The following is a 15,045-nucleotide window of genomic DNA, read 5'->3' as shown; positions in this document are numbered from 1 at the left end:
CCCCTCCCCCATATCCCCCCTCCCCCATATCCCCCCTCCCCCATATCCCCCCTCCCCCATATCCCCCCTCCCCCATATCCCCCCTCCCCCATATCCCCCCTCCCCCATATCCCCCCTCCCCCATATCCCCCATATCCCCCCCCTCCCCCATATCCCCCATATTCCCCCTCCCCCATATCCCCCATATCCCCCCTCCCCCATATCCCCCATATCCCCCCTCCCCATATCCCCCATATCCCCCCTCCCCCATATCCCCCCTCCCCCAAATCCCCCATATCCCCAAGTGAATCCAGCCCTAACCTTAACCTCTGCAATGCACGCGCAACCGATGGCGTGCATTCATATACCTGCCTAACACTGTTGCCTTTTACCCCTGCCACCACCCCCCCCCCCCCCCAGGAGAAGCGCGCACACAGCAATAGGGAGCATGTGAGGACTGGAGGAGGGCCCGCTGATGAGAGGCCACTGACCGTACACGAGGAAAGGGCCCTGGAACTGGCTGGCGGACCTGAGGACCGGGAGGTTGCTGATGCAGAGGTCGGGGCCCCACGAGCAAGTGAGCCACCAACAGCCCGTCCCCATATCCCCCCTCCCCTATATCCCCCTCCCCCGTATCACCTGATCACTGCCTGATGTCTAACCATGCATGCTTCATTGTGTATCGCAGGACCAAACGTCCAGGCACCCATCCCCGCAGATGCAGACCGCCCGCAGGATGCCCCTCGGAGACCACGGGAGACGGAGAGACCCGCACCCTCCAGCATGCGACGCCCGCAGGATGCCCCTCGGAGACCACGGGAGACGGAGAGACCCGAACCCTCCAGCATGCGACGCCCGCAGGATGCCCCTTGGAGACCACGGGAGACGGAGAGACCCGGACCCTCCAGCATGCGACGCCCGCAGGATGCCCCTCGCACACCACGGGAGACGGAGAGACCTGGAGCAACAGGGAGACGACACCCCCGTCACGTGCGGGAGCGACCACCCAGCGATGAGGGGGGCAGCCACAGGCCCCCGTCACATCCGAGCCAGGACACCACTACCCAGGACACCACTATCCAGGACACCCCTACCCGGGACACCACTACCCAGGACACCCCTACCCGGGACAGCACTACCCGGGACAGCACTACCCGGGACAGCACTACCCGGGACAGCACTACCCGGGACAGCACTACCCAGGACACCCCTCCCCGGGAAGACGAAATACCGGACAGTGACTCAGAGTGGATGGGTGGAGACGAACCCTCACCCCAAAGTGCCATGGACTCAGAGTGGGACGAAGAGCACGACACAACGCCACTGCTGTCACCAACACCCTCCACCATCGCAGAAACACTCACCACGGTTGGGCACTTTAGTGATGAGGCGTCTGGTACACTCACTGGTGCGCACAACACAGCCGTCCCGGTACAGCAGGTGGAGGTAGAGGCAGCAGAGGGACCGGGCGGTCGGAGGGCAGCCCAGGCCAAGCGAACATCTGCCGCCCAGATGGATCCCGGGTTCCTGCAGTTACCACACCCACACATAGATCCGATGCAACCACTGACACGGAGACGAGCGAATAGGGTGACGGGTGGCTTGCGGCGGCTGCGGTCGCAGGTGGAGGAGTCCACCCGCGTCCAGGAGCTGGGAGTGGTCCCGGTCATGCGTGCCACCCAGGCTGACACCGCACGGGTGGCGTCCGCGGTGGAGGCAATGGGTGCGACGGTGTCAGACATGGGGAACGGTTTGCGAGGCCTGGGGCCTTCCGTGCAGGCGGCGTCTGTGGCCCAGGAAATGGCTGCCCTCTCACAGGAGGCCATGAGCCAGTGCCAGCGCCAGATGGCAGAGGCGCTCAACGCCATAGCCCAGTCTCAGCACGCCATAGCCCAGTCTCAGCAGGCCATGGCCCAGTCTCAGCAGGCCATGGCCCAGTCTCAGCAGGCCATAGCCCACTCTCAGCAGGCCATAGCCCACTCTCTGCAGGCCATGGCCCACTCTCTGCAGGCCATGGCCCAGTCTCAGCAGGCCATCGCTGAGGGCGTCGGCGCCAGTGGCCATGTGCGAGCTGGCGTCGCACTGTCGCAGACAGGGTTCGACAACCCCCTGGGCTCCATGGCTGCAAACCTGCAGACCCCTGTCGATACCAGCACGGGCCTCCAGGACTGGCAGCGCCAGATGTCGGGGGCGCGTCGGATGGCCAGTCCGTTCGCATCCCCCACCCATGTAGAGGCCTGGGGGCCATCGGGCACCCCGAGGGAGGAGGAGGTGGTGTGGTCCGTCCCGGCTCCCTCTGTAGGGGAGGTCCCGGTACACCGCGACACCTCGGACTCCCCCCCCTTCCGTCCCAGGTGCATCGGGTGGGCAACGGGCAGGACAGGCTGGCAGATCGCCATCCCAGTCGCCCGGGCCGCAGCCTGGCCCATCTAGGCCAGGACGCCCCAGGAAACGGCCGCCAAAGGGATCCAGTGTCAGAGGGCAGGAATCACAGGAGTCCACCTCCAGTTCTGCTGTACCGTCTGGGGAACCACGTAGACGTAGTCAAAGGGCCCGTAAGGCCAAACAATTAGACACTGAGTAAGTTGGCACGGGTGCAGGGCACAGATGAGTTTTAGGCGCTAGGGCACGTGCATGAACTCCTTTGGTTATTAAAGTCAATGTTACACCTACCGAAGCTGCCTTTGTGCTCTGTCCAAAGTGTGCGGGGGTGTCATGTACGTTGAGCGCAAGTGTGTGTGTGAGGGGTGGTCTTACCTCAGCCCCAGGTGAGTCTGCCCCCTTCCCCCTGGGCCGCCATCAACATCCCCCGGGCAGAGGACGGGACCGTGCGCTGCAGTGTCACAGCCGCATGCAGGGATGGTCCGGGTGGATGGTGGTACTGTGGCCATGGGTCAGACATAGTCCAACGATGTAGAGCCAGGAGCTCATCGGAGGCGGGTTGTCATCATTCTCCATGGCCTGCGATAGACACGCGTCCACCCGCAACTGGGTGAGCCCGGCCCGTTGTGCCGCCGGTGGATCGGCAATTGGGGGTGGGGGGGTGGTGTGCATGCGGGTGGGGTGTGTGGGGTTGGGGAGGGGGGTGAGGGTGCTGGGTGGGTGGATGGGTGGGGGGTGTGGGTGGTCGGCTGTTGTCATGGTGTGCGGTCTGTGGCCATACTACCCGATTCCCACGCCCATCTAGTCAGGGCGTCTATCAGTCTGTCCCGTGCCCGCTGGGCCAGCCGGTAACGGTGGACAGCCACCCGTCTGTGTCTACCCCGTCTGCCCTGACCATTGCCCCCATCCCCCTCATCTGGGGAGGACTGGGCCTCTTCCTGCTGCTCCTCCACTCCGCCCTCCTCTGCCTGCGGCACATCGCCCCTCTGCTGGGCTATGTTGTGCAGGACGCAGCACACCACAATGATGCGGCCGACCCTATCTGACCGATACTGGAGGGCGCCCCCAGAGAGGTCCAGGCACCTGAAACGCATCTTCAGCACGCCAAAGCACCTCTCGATCACTCCCCTTGTCGCTACATGGGCATCATTGTAGCGGTTCTCCGCCTCATTGCGTGGCCTCCGTATAGGCGTCATCAGCCACGATCGCAATGGGTAGCCCCTGTCGCCCAGCAACCAGCCCCTCAGCCGGGGATAGCGTCCCTCGTACATGCCGGGGATGGATGACCGCGACAACACGAATGAGTCGTGTACACTGCCTGGGTGACGGGCGCAGACGTGCAGGATCATCATGCGGTGGTCGCAGACCACCTGTACGTTCATTGAATAGGTCCCCTTCCTATTAGTGAATACGGCCCTGTTCTCTGCAGGTGGCCGCACGGCGACGTGCATCCCATCGATCGCGCCCTGGACCGTGGGGAACCCGGCAACAGCAGAGAAGCCCACGGCCCGGGCATCTTGGCTGGCCCGGTCCACGGGGGAGCGGATGTAGCGGTGCGCCATGGCATAAAGGGCATCTGTCACTGCCCGGATGCACCGATGTCTGCGATATGCCGGACAGGTCCCCACTCGGTGCCTGGAATGACCCCGTTGCATAAAAGTTCAGGGCCACCGTAACCTTGACGGACACGGGGAGAGGGTGTCCCCCGCCAGTGCCACGCGGTGACAGGTGTGCCAGCAGGTGGCAGATGTGTGCCACGGTTTCCCGGCTCATCCGGAGTCTCCTCCTGCATTCCCGGTCCGTGAGGTCCTGGTATGACTGCCGGGGCCGGTACACACGGGGCGCCCTCGGGTGCCTCCGTTGCCGTGGGGCCGCGACGTCCTCCTCCCCCTCCTCGTCCTGTCGGTCAGGTGTCCCTCCAGCCTGGGCGGCTGCCGCCTGCCCCTCTGCGGCAGCCTGCGCCGCCTCTCTGGCACGCTCCTCCTCCTCCTCCTCCTCCTCCTCCTCCTCATCCAGGGCAACATAGACATGAGCGGCTGCCACCACGGCGGCCAACATCGCTGGATGGTCTGAAAACATGACGGCCTGGTGGGGGGGGAGGGGAACGACGACATGTCATCATTGCCCATATCCCCTCCTCACCCCAGCCAGGTGGCATGGACCGCATGGGTCCAACTGTTGGAGGCTGGCACCTGGCCAGGTGGACCAACTCATTTGCCCTCCCATCACCCACCCCGGCACGGACCCCCCCCCCCCCCCCAACCTCCACCCCGGCACGGACCCCCTCCCCAACCCCCAACCTCCACCCCGGCACGGACCCCCCCCCCCCAACCTCCACCCCGGCACGGACCCCCCCCCAACCTCCACCCCAGCACGGACCCCCCCCAACCCCCAACCTCCACCCCGGCACGGACCCCCCCCCCCAACCTCCATCCCGGCACGGACCCCCCCCCAACCTCCACCCCAGCACGGACCCCCCCCCCAACCCCCAACCTCCACCCCGACACGGACCCCCTCCCCAACCTCCACCCCGGCACGGACCCCCTCCCCAACCCCAACCCCCAACCCGGCACGGACCCCCCCCCAACCTCCACCCCGGCACGGACCCCCCCCCCAACCTCCACCCCGGCACGGACCCCCTCCCCAACCTCCACCCCGGCACGGACCCCCTCCCCAACCTCCACCCCAGCACGGACCCCCCCCCCAACCCCCAACCCCCAACCTCCACCCCGGCACGGACCCCCTCCCCAACCTCCACCCCGGCACGGACCCCCTCCCCAACCCCCAACCTCCACCCCGGCACGGACCCCCCCCCCAACCTCCACCCCGGAACGGACCCCCTCCCGGCACTCCCCCGGAGCCCAGCCTACTCTAACCACCCCCCCCCGCCGCACACACACACAAGCCGAGACACACCTCTCCTCACGCAATCAGTCTGCGGCCACGCCATTTCCTGCCCAGAGCCAACCCCCCAGGCCGTCACTCACCTCCTCGCTGGTCGGCGTGAGCCTGGAGCACCGGGTCACGCCGATGAAAAGGAGGTTTGATTCACGTCGACGTGAACGGTCATCACGTCGACGGGACTTCGGCCCATCCGGAAGGGAGAATATCGGCAGGCCGAAAATCGGCTGCCTTGCGCAGACCCGTGACATTCTCCGCGGCAGCGGCGCCATTAACGCCCCGCCGACTTTTCTCCCTTCGGAGACTTCGGCGGGGGCGGGATTCACGGCGGCCAACGGCCATTCTCCGACCCGGCGGGGGGTCGGAGAATGACGCCCACGGTTCTTTCCGGTGTGATTGGGTTTTGAAATTTTCACCCCCACCCACCTATTCGTTGAAGAGTGTGAATCACGCCCAAGGAGCCTGGAAACCTAATTTTAAGACATTAGAATGTCATCAGCGAGCACTGTCCCCAGACCACACCATCTCATGGAATAATCACTGGGCGCCGGCATCATTTGCAACAGATTTGTCCAAGCATGAGGCAGTCGCTGGGATCCTTCTGGGGGTGTATAGGTAGGTATATCCCCCAGCAGGTGGTGGGACATGCCAGGGCACTAGCAGGTTGGCACTGCCAGGTTGGCACTACCAAGTTGTCGCATCTGGGTTGACACTGCCAGGTTTACAGGTTGGCAGTGCCAACCTGATAGTGCCAATCTGTGTTATGGGATGGTGCTGGGGCGGACCTTAGTGGCAGCCCCATAGGGGTAGTGTGTTTAAGTGTGCCGGGCAGGAAGGCGGCAAAGTGGACAGGAAACGACAGACTTGTCAGCTTGACATTAATAGTGGAAAAACTGATGGAGGCCATAATACGGGATGAGATAAATAACTTAGAGAAAAATAAGTTAACAACGTGGCTTTGTCAAGGGCAGGTCAATCTAACAAATTAATTGAGTTATTTGATGAGGTGTCACAGGCAGTGGATGAAGGTAGTGCCGTGGATATTGTATATTTGGTCTTTCAGAAAACGTTTGCTATGGTGCCACATGCAGGTTGGTTAGCAAATTAGAAATGTTTGGGATTGATGGGTCCTTCGCAGCATGGATTAGATGTTGGCTAAGAGATAGGAAACAGGCTTTTCTCAGACTGGAGGCTCAGTGTTCGGACCCTTGCTTTTTCTGATTTATATAAATGATTTAGAGATGGGTGTTGAGGGTAACATCTCTAAATTTGCAGATGATACTAAGCTAGAGCGAATAGTGAATTGTGAGGATGACGCTGAGTGACTTCAGAGGGACATTGACAAGTTGGCCAAATGGGCTGACACCTGGCAGATGAACTTCAATGCAATGAAATATGAGGCAATGCATTTTGGGAGATGAAACATGGGTAGACAATATAGGCTTAATGGTACAACTTTGAGGGGAGTACAGGAGCAGGGGGATCTCAGGGTTCAAGTGCATAATTCTCTGAAGGTGGCAAGGCAAGTTGAAACAGTTAAGGAGGCTTATAGGATCCTTGGGTTTATAAATAGAGGCACAGAGTATAAAAGCTAGGAGGTGATGCTACATCTCTGCAAATCATTGGTCAGACCACATTTGGAGTATTGTATTCAGTTCTCGGCACCTTATTTAATGTGTTAAAGCCCTGGAGAGAGTGCAGAGGAGATTTACTAGAATGATACCTCAGAGCAGAGAAGATTAAGAGGTGACCTTATTGAGGTGTTCAAAATTCTGAACAATTTTGATAGGTTAAATAACAATATTCTGTTTCCATTAACGGTCACTGTCAGTGACTAGGGATCACAAGTTCAAGATGGTCAGAAAGAGAACTCGGAGTGAGATGACGAAACCTCTTTACTTAGAAAGTTGTTGGAGTTTGGAATGTGTTGCCTGGGAGAGTGGTAAGGTGAATTTCATAGGAGGTTTCAAAACAAATCTGGATACATATTTGAAAGAGATGACTTTAGAGGGCAACGGAGATAAGGCTGGGGAATGGGATTAGCTAGGTTGCTCCTTTGGGAGCCGTGCAGACACGATGGGCCGAATGGCTTCCTTCTGTGCTGTAAATAATCATTAATAAACAAATAAAATAAAATTGAGCAGGGGGGGATGCCGGCGATGAATGCTGAGGGGGTGGGGGATGCCGGAGATGAATGTCGGGTGTGTGGGCAGACGGTTTGTGAGCAATGAAAATCAGGGGTCAGGTTGTGGCAGGTTGGGGGGGGGGGGGGGGGGGAGCCCCAGGGACCTCCGTGATGAGGGCCATTAGGCTAGAGCGCTGGTTTGGAGCCAGTTCCCGGCTCTAAGCGGCCCCGACAGAGTGATGGTGTAAACCATGTCCACTCACCTTTTTTGCCAGAGACTCAAAAATCCGTGAGAAACCCCACCGACATTGTCAGCAGGATTCACACCATTTTCCTCACCGGAACTGTCACTTTGCCATTTTTTGGTAAGATTCCGCCCATCACCTATATAATGAAACAACTTGAGGTCTGTCATGTCATACCTTTGAAAGTGCAGCGGGACCTGGGCGTCCTTGTGCACCAGTCACTGAAGGTAAGCATGCAGGTGCAGCAGGTGGTAAAGTAGTCCAATGGTATTTGGCCTTCATTGCGAGAGGTTTTGAATACAGCTGCAGGGATGTGCTGCTGCAATTATGCAGGGCCTGGATGAGGCCACACCTGGAGTATTGTGTGCAGTTTTGGTCTCCTTCTCTGAGGAAGGATGTTCTTGCTATTGAGGAAGTGCAGCGAAGGTCTACCAGACTGATTCCAGGGATAGCTGGACTGTCATATGAGAAGCGATTGACTAGGTTGGGATTGTTCAGAAGAATGAGGGGGGATCTAAGAGACTTATAAAATTTTAATGGGACTAGACAGGGTAGATGCAGGGAAGATGTTACCAATGATGGGTGTGTCCAGAACCAGGGGGTCACAGTCTGAGGATTCATGGTAAACCATTTTGGACAGATAAAAGGAGACATTTCTTCACCCAAAGAGTGGTGAGCCTGTGAAAGTCATTACCACAGAAAGTAGTTGATGCTAAAACATTGAATATATTCAAGAGGCGGCTAGATATAGCACTTGGGGAGAATGGGATCAAAGGATATGGGCAGAAAGCACGATTAGGCAATGACAGCGTATCATTATATCTCTGAAGGGCAAATAATAAATACTTCCTGTTAAGTTATCTAATATATCAAATTTACCAAATCAAACAATTTTGAAAATATCAATCAGAACCAACTTACATAACGTCTTCCTGTGGGTATTGAATATATTTTTGTTATTTGTTGTGTTGAATGTATACAGCTAAAATAGTAACAAATATATCACTAAGTTTGTTTATTTTCAAATGTCTGCAGAAAGTTTCATTCAGATAGGCCACAAAAACTAACTGAGATTTCAAGAAAGACTGAGCAGGTGAGAACATGAAACAGGGGAAAACATGAACGATTAAGGATCCTGTTGCTTAATCCCTGTCTGTTCCCATTTTCTCCTTTTAATTTCTGTTATTTTGCTGCTACAATTCTTGTACATGGACAGTTAATGAACTGTTGTCTTTGAGATGGATTTTCCTTTAATTTGTGGGTCTGGTTTAAACTGAAGATCGACCTATGACCCTAAGGCAAAGCCGCTTGCATGAAACTATTCACATTTCACCCCAGCATATTCCAGGGAGATCAGAATTGACACATCTTGATGGATTTGGCTGTCGGCCAATGGACTGACTCGAATTACCAAAATGGCCCCTGCCGATTGGTTGAGGTTTTTTCTGTCATTTTCCTTCATGTGTGTGACTGTGTTTTTCTCTCTTGCTTTTGTTTTTGGCTTGGAAACCTGGAAGGAGGTAGTCTGACCCTCTCTCTCATCTAATGAATTCTTTCTAAAGATCCAAGGTAAAAACATCCCTCTCTCCACAGCCAGACTAAACTGAAAGGAAATCCAGTCCAGCAGGCAAGGTTCAGAGTTTAAAACCCCTTTTTAAAATTTTGTGTGGGGAACTCTGTTCCTATCTCAGTAAGGCTGTTGGTCATTCTGGTGGAGTTGGAAACAAATAAGAATTAAACAAACCTGAGGCTGTTCCTTTGAATGGAGGCCCAGGTTGATGAAAGTTAAAGTGCTTCTCCAGGGGCAATCTTATTGTCTGGGGGTACTGACTGAATACCACTGCCAGGAGACCATCTCTAACACTACACTGGTGACTTTGATCTGTAAGCATCCTGGAAGGACGGCCTGCTGCAATGACTTCAACATCGGAAGGAAGGACATTCATCTTTCATTTCATATTCCACCCCTTGTTTTTTTCACCCTTTATCCTCCTTTCCTGCGCGTCTGTATTGTATGCGTTTTGGTAGAGGGTGAGATGGTAAAAGGGGAGAGTCGCAGATTTTCTGGTGGTTTTTCCATTATAATTATTGCATATTTTAACTATCTTTCTGTTATAAATAACCAGTTACTGTGTTCAACTTACAAACCTGGTGGCTATAACTTATTGAGCAGCTAAGGGGCCAAAGATTCTGCAACTTTTATGCAAATTATTGGTTAATGAAATGAAATGAAAAATGCTTATTGTCACAAGGAGGCTTCAATGGAAGTTACTGTGAAAAGTCCCTCGTCGCCACATTCCGGCGCCTGTTCAGGGAGGCTGTTACGGGAATTGAACCGTGCTGCTGGCCTGCCTTGGTCTGCTTTCAAAGCCAGCGATTTAGCCCTGCGCTAAACAGCCCCTGCTTCACTTGTGTTGGGACCCCAGGGTCTGTAGGGCTGGAATGGACTGCACACTAGCCCAGGGTGTCGTAACAAAGACAATGGAAGAAATACCATTATCTTTACAAGGTGAATTGTTTTATGCAGCTGTATATTGGAGATACATTTATGTTCTTTGATTCTCAGTCGTGCAGTGGCAGATTTTGAGGTGCAAGTGCTCTGTGAAAGAAAGTGTGCTGGCCATTTAATTTCTAAATCTAATATTTTCATAGTGGCATTAAGTTTTACAGCACAGCAAGAGGCTCTTTGGCCCATCATGTCTGTGCTGGCCATGAAGCACCTATTTATTCTAATCCCATTTTCCAGCACTTGGTCCATAGCCTTGTATACTATGGTGTCGACTGTGGTGTTTCAAATGCTCCTCTAAATGCTTCTTAAACGTTGTGAGGCCTCCCATCTCTATCACCCTTTCAGGCAGTGAGTTCCAGATTCCCGTCACCCTCTGGGTGAAAATGTTTTTCCTCAAATCCCCTCTAATTCTCCTGCCCATTCCCTTAAATCTGTGCACCTTGGTTATTGATCACTACACTAAGAGGAAACGTTTCTTCCTATCTACCGTATCTATGTCCTACATAATTTTGTACACCTTAAATCAGGCCAACCTTAATCAGCCTCTCTTAATAGCTGAAATGCTACAGCCCAGGCAACATCCTGTTGATTCTCCTCTGCACCCTTTCTAGTACAATCACTTTCTTCCTATAGTGTGGCGACCAGAACTGCACACAGTACTCTGCTGTGGCCTAACCAGCATTTTATACAGCTCCATCATAACCTCCCTGCTGTTATATTCTATGCCTCAGCTAATAAAGGCAATTATCCCATATGCCTTCTTAACCACCTCATCTACCTAGCCTGCTGTCTTGTGAGATCTATGAGCATGCACCCTAATGTTCTTCTAGTCCACTGCACTTCCTAGCTGCCTACTGTTCATTGTGTAACCTTGCCTAGTTAGCCCTCCTGAAATGCATCACCTTACACTTTTCAGGGTTAAATTAAATTTGCCACTGTTCTGCCCATCTGACCAGCCTGTCTATATCACCTTGTAATCTAAGGCTTTCGTCCTCACTATTTAACCAATTTTTGCGTCATCTGCAATCTTACACATCATACCCCACTCACATTCTCGTCTTGATCATTAATGTACAGTACAAACAGCAAGAGACCCGGCATTGATCTCTGTGGTTCACCACTAGACACAGGCTTCTGGTCACAAAAACAACCTTCATCCAATACCCTCTGCATCTTGCCACTAAGCCAATTTCGGATCCAATTTACCAAATTGCCTGGGTCCCATTGGATCTTACCACTATAAATTATATTGTTTTCAAATATATTAATTGCTGAAAAAAGACATTTTCTCAAAGCTTTCATCTTGTACGTATCAGGACAATCACAAGAATACCAATAATGGGGAGAAAAAAACAACGTATGAGAAGATAGTGTGATTAGTTGGAAAGAGGACTCTGATTGGTAGAGGCGTTGCCATGGAAAATGCACCAGCTGATGGTGACAGACAATTGACTGTCACAAATTGTTTGAAATTTAAACCAGGTAGCTTGACTTTGATATTTTGTTATTTATTTACAGGATGTGGGCCTAGGTGTATAGGTCAGCATTTATTGGCCATCCCTAGTTGCCCTTGAGAAGGTGGTGGTTAGCTGCCTTCGTGAGCCGCTGCAGTCCCTGAGGTGTAGGTTCCCCACACAGTGCTGTTAGGGAGGGAGTTTCAAGATTTTGACCCAGCGACATTGAAGAAACGGTGATATACTTCCTAGTCAGGATAATGGATGACTTGGAGGGGAACTTCCAGGTGGTGATGTTCCCAGATATCTGCTACTCTTGCCCTTCTAGCTGGTTGTGGTCGTGGGTTTGGAAGGTGCTGCTTAAGGAGCGTTGGTGAGTTTCTGCGGTGAATTCTGGCAGATCGCTGCAGGATTCCTAGCCTCTGACTTGCTCTTGTAGCCAAAGTATTTATATGGCAAGTCCAATTGAGTTTCTGGTCAATGGTAACCCCAAGATGTTGATAGTGGGGGATTCAGCAATGGTAATGGTGGTCTCCTAAGAACAGGGATTGGAACATTCCATCCGGTCCCACCAATGGTGCACCCCCATTGTAGGTTTCCCAGTGACAAGGGGAAACCTCATCGCCATCCGTGGGACCAGAAGATCCCGCCGCTGGCCAATGGCGGATTAGGTGTAAAAACCGACCCAGGGCCATGTGCATTAATATACTACTACATGAGTCCTTGTCTTTGTAGACAGAAAGAACATAGAACAAAGAAGAAAGAACAAAGAAAATTACAGCACAGGAACAGGCCTTTCGGCCCTCCCAGCCTGCGCCGATGCAGTTCCTTTATCTAAACCTGTCACCTATTTTCCAAGGATCTACTTCCCTCTGTTCCCTGCCCGTTCATATATCTGTCTAGATGCATCTTAAATGATGCTATTGTGCCGCCTCTACCACCTCCGCTGGCAAAGCGTTCCAGGCACCCACCACCCTCTGCGTAAAAAACTTTCCACGCACATCTCCCTTAAACTTTCCCCCTCTCACCTTGAAATCGTGACCCCCCTTGTAATTGACACCCCCACTCTTGGAAAAAGCTTGTTGCTATCCACCCTGTCCATACCTCTCATAATTTTGTAGACCTCAATCAGGTCCCCCCTCAACCTCCGTCTTTCCAACGAAAACAATCCTAATCTACTCAACCTTTCTTCATAGCTAGCCCCCTCCATACCAGGCAACATCCTGCTGAACCTCCTCTGCACCCTCTCTAAAGCATCCACATCCTTCTGGTAATGTGGCGACCAGAACTACACGCAGTATTCCAAATGTGGCCTAACCAAAGTCCTGTACAACTGTAACATGACCTGCCGACTCTTGTACTCAATACCCCGTCCGATGAAGGCAAGCATACTGTATGCCTTCTTGACCAATCTATTGACCTGCATTGCCACCTTCAGGGTACAATGGACTTCAACTCCCAGATCTCTCTGTACATCAATTTTCCCGAGGACTCTTCCACTGACCGTATAGATGACTTGAATTAGATCTTCCAAAATGCATCACCTCACATTTGCCTGGATTTAACTCCATCTGCCATTTCTCTGGCCAACTCTCTAATCTATTTATATTTTGCTGTATTCTCTGACAGTCCTCCTCGCTATCTGCAACTCCACCAATCTTAGTATCATCTGCAAACTTGCTAATCAAACCACCTATACCTTCGTCCAGATCATTCATGTATAACACAAACAACAGTGGTCCGAGCACGGATCCCTGTGGAACACCACTAGTCACCTTTCTCCATTTTGAGACACTCCCTTCCACCACTACTCTCTGTCTCCTGTTGCCCAGCCAGTTCTTTATCCATCTAGCTAGTACACCCTGAACCCCATACGACTTCACTTTTTCCATCAACCTGCCATGGGAAACTTTATCAAACGCCTTACTGAAGTCCATGTATATGACATCTACAGACCTTCCCTCATCAATTAACGTTGTCACTGCCTCAAAGAATTCTATTAGGTTTGTAAGACATGACCTTCCCTGCACAAAACCATGCTGCCTATCACTGATAAGTCTATTTTCTTCCAAATGTGAATAGATCCTATCCCTCAGTATCTTCTCCAACAATTTGCCTACCACTGACGTCAAGCTCACAGGTCTATAATTCCCTGGATTATCCCTGCTCCCCTTCTTAAACAAAGGGACAACATTAGCAATTCTCCAGTCCTCCGGGATCTCACCCGTGCTCAAGGATCCTGCAAAGATATCTGTTAAGGCCCCATCTATTTCTTCCCTCACTTCCCTCAGTAACCTGGGATAGATCCCATCCGGACCTGGGGACTTGTTCACCTTAATGCCTTTTAGAATACCCAAAACTTCCCCCTTCCTTATGCCGACTTGACCTAGAGTATTTAAACATCCATCCTTAGCCTCAACATCCGTCATGTCCCTCTCCTTGGTGAATACCAATGCAAAGTACTCATTAAGAATCTCACCCATTTCCTCTGATTCCACGCCTAAATTCCCTCTTTTGTCTTTGAGTGGGCCAATCCTTTCTCTAGTTACACTCTTGCTCCTTATATACGAATAAAAGGCTTTGAGATTTCCCTTAACCCTGTTAGCCAAAGATATTTCATGACCCCTTTTAGCCCTCTTTATTGCACGTTTGAGATTTGTCCTACTTTCCCGACATTCCTCCAAAGCTTCATCAGATTTAAGTCACCTAGATCTTATGTATGCTTCCTTTTTCATCTTAGCTAGTCTCACAATTCCACCCGTCATCCATGGTTCACTAATCTTGCCATTTCTATCCCTCATTTTCACAGGGACATGTCTGTCCTGCACTCTAATCAACCTTTCCTTAAAAGACTCCCACATTTCAAATGTGGATTTACCCTTAAAGAGCTGCTCCCAATCCACATTCCCTAGCTCCTGCTGAATTTTGTTATACTTGGCTTTCCCCCAATTTAGCACTCTTTCTTTAGGACCCCTGCTGTCTTTGTCCATGAGTATTCTAAAACTTACGGAATTGTGATCGCTATTCCCAAAGTAATCACCGACTGAAACTTTAACCACCTGGCCGGGATCATTCCCCATTACCAGGTCCAGTATGGCCCCTTCCCGAGTTGGACTATTTACATACTGCTCTAAAAAACTCTCCTGGATGCTCCTTACAAATTCTGCTCCATCTACGCCTCCAACACTACATGAGTCTCATTCAATGTTGGGGAAGTTAAAATCTCCCATCACGACCACCCTATTGCTCCTACATTTTTCTATTATCTGTCTACATAATTGTACCTCTACTTCACGCTCACTTTTGGGAGGCCTGTAGTAAAGTCCCAACAATGTTAGTGCACCCTTCCCATTTCTTAGCTCTACCCATATTGCCTCAGTGCTCGAATCCTCCATCGTGCCCTCCTTAATCATAGCTGTGATATCATCTCTGACCAGTAATGCAACTTCT

The sequence above is a fragment of the Scyliorhinus torazame genome, chromosome 10, assembly GCF_047496885.1.
Source record: "Scyliorhinus torazame isolate Kashiwa2021f chromosome 10, sScyTor2.1, whole genome shotgun sequence".
In the NCBI taxonomy this organism is placed as follows: domain Eukaryota; kingdom Metazoa; phylum Chordata; class Chondrichthyes; order Carcharhiniformes; family Scyliorhinidae; genus Scyliorhinus; species Scyliorhinus torazame.
Note: the sequence above shows the minus strand (reverse complement) of the source record.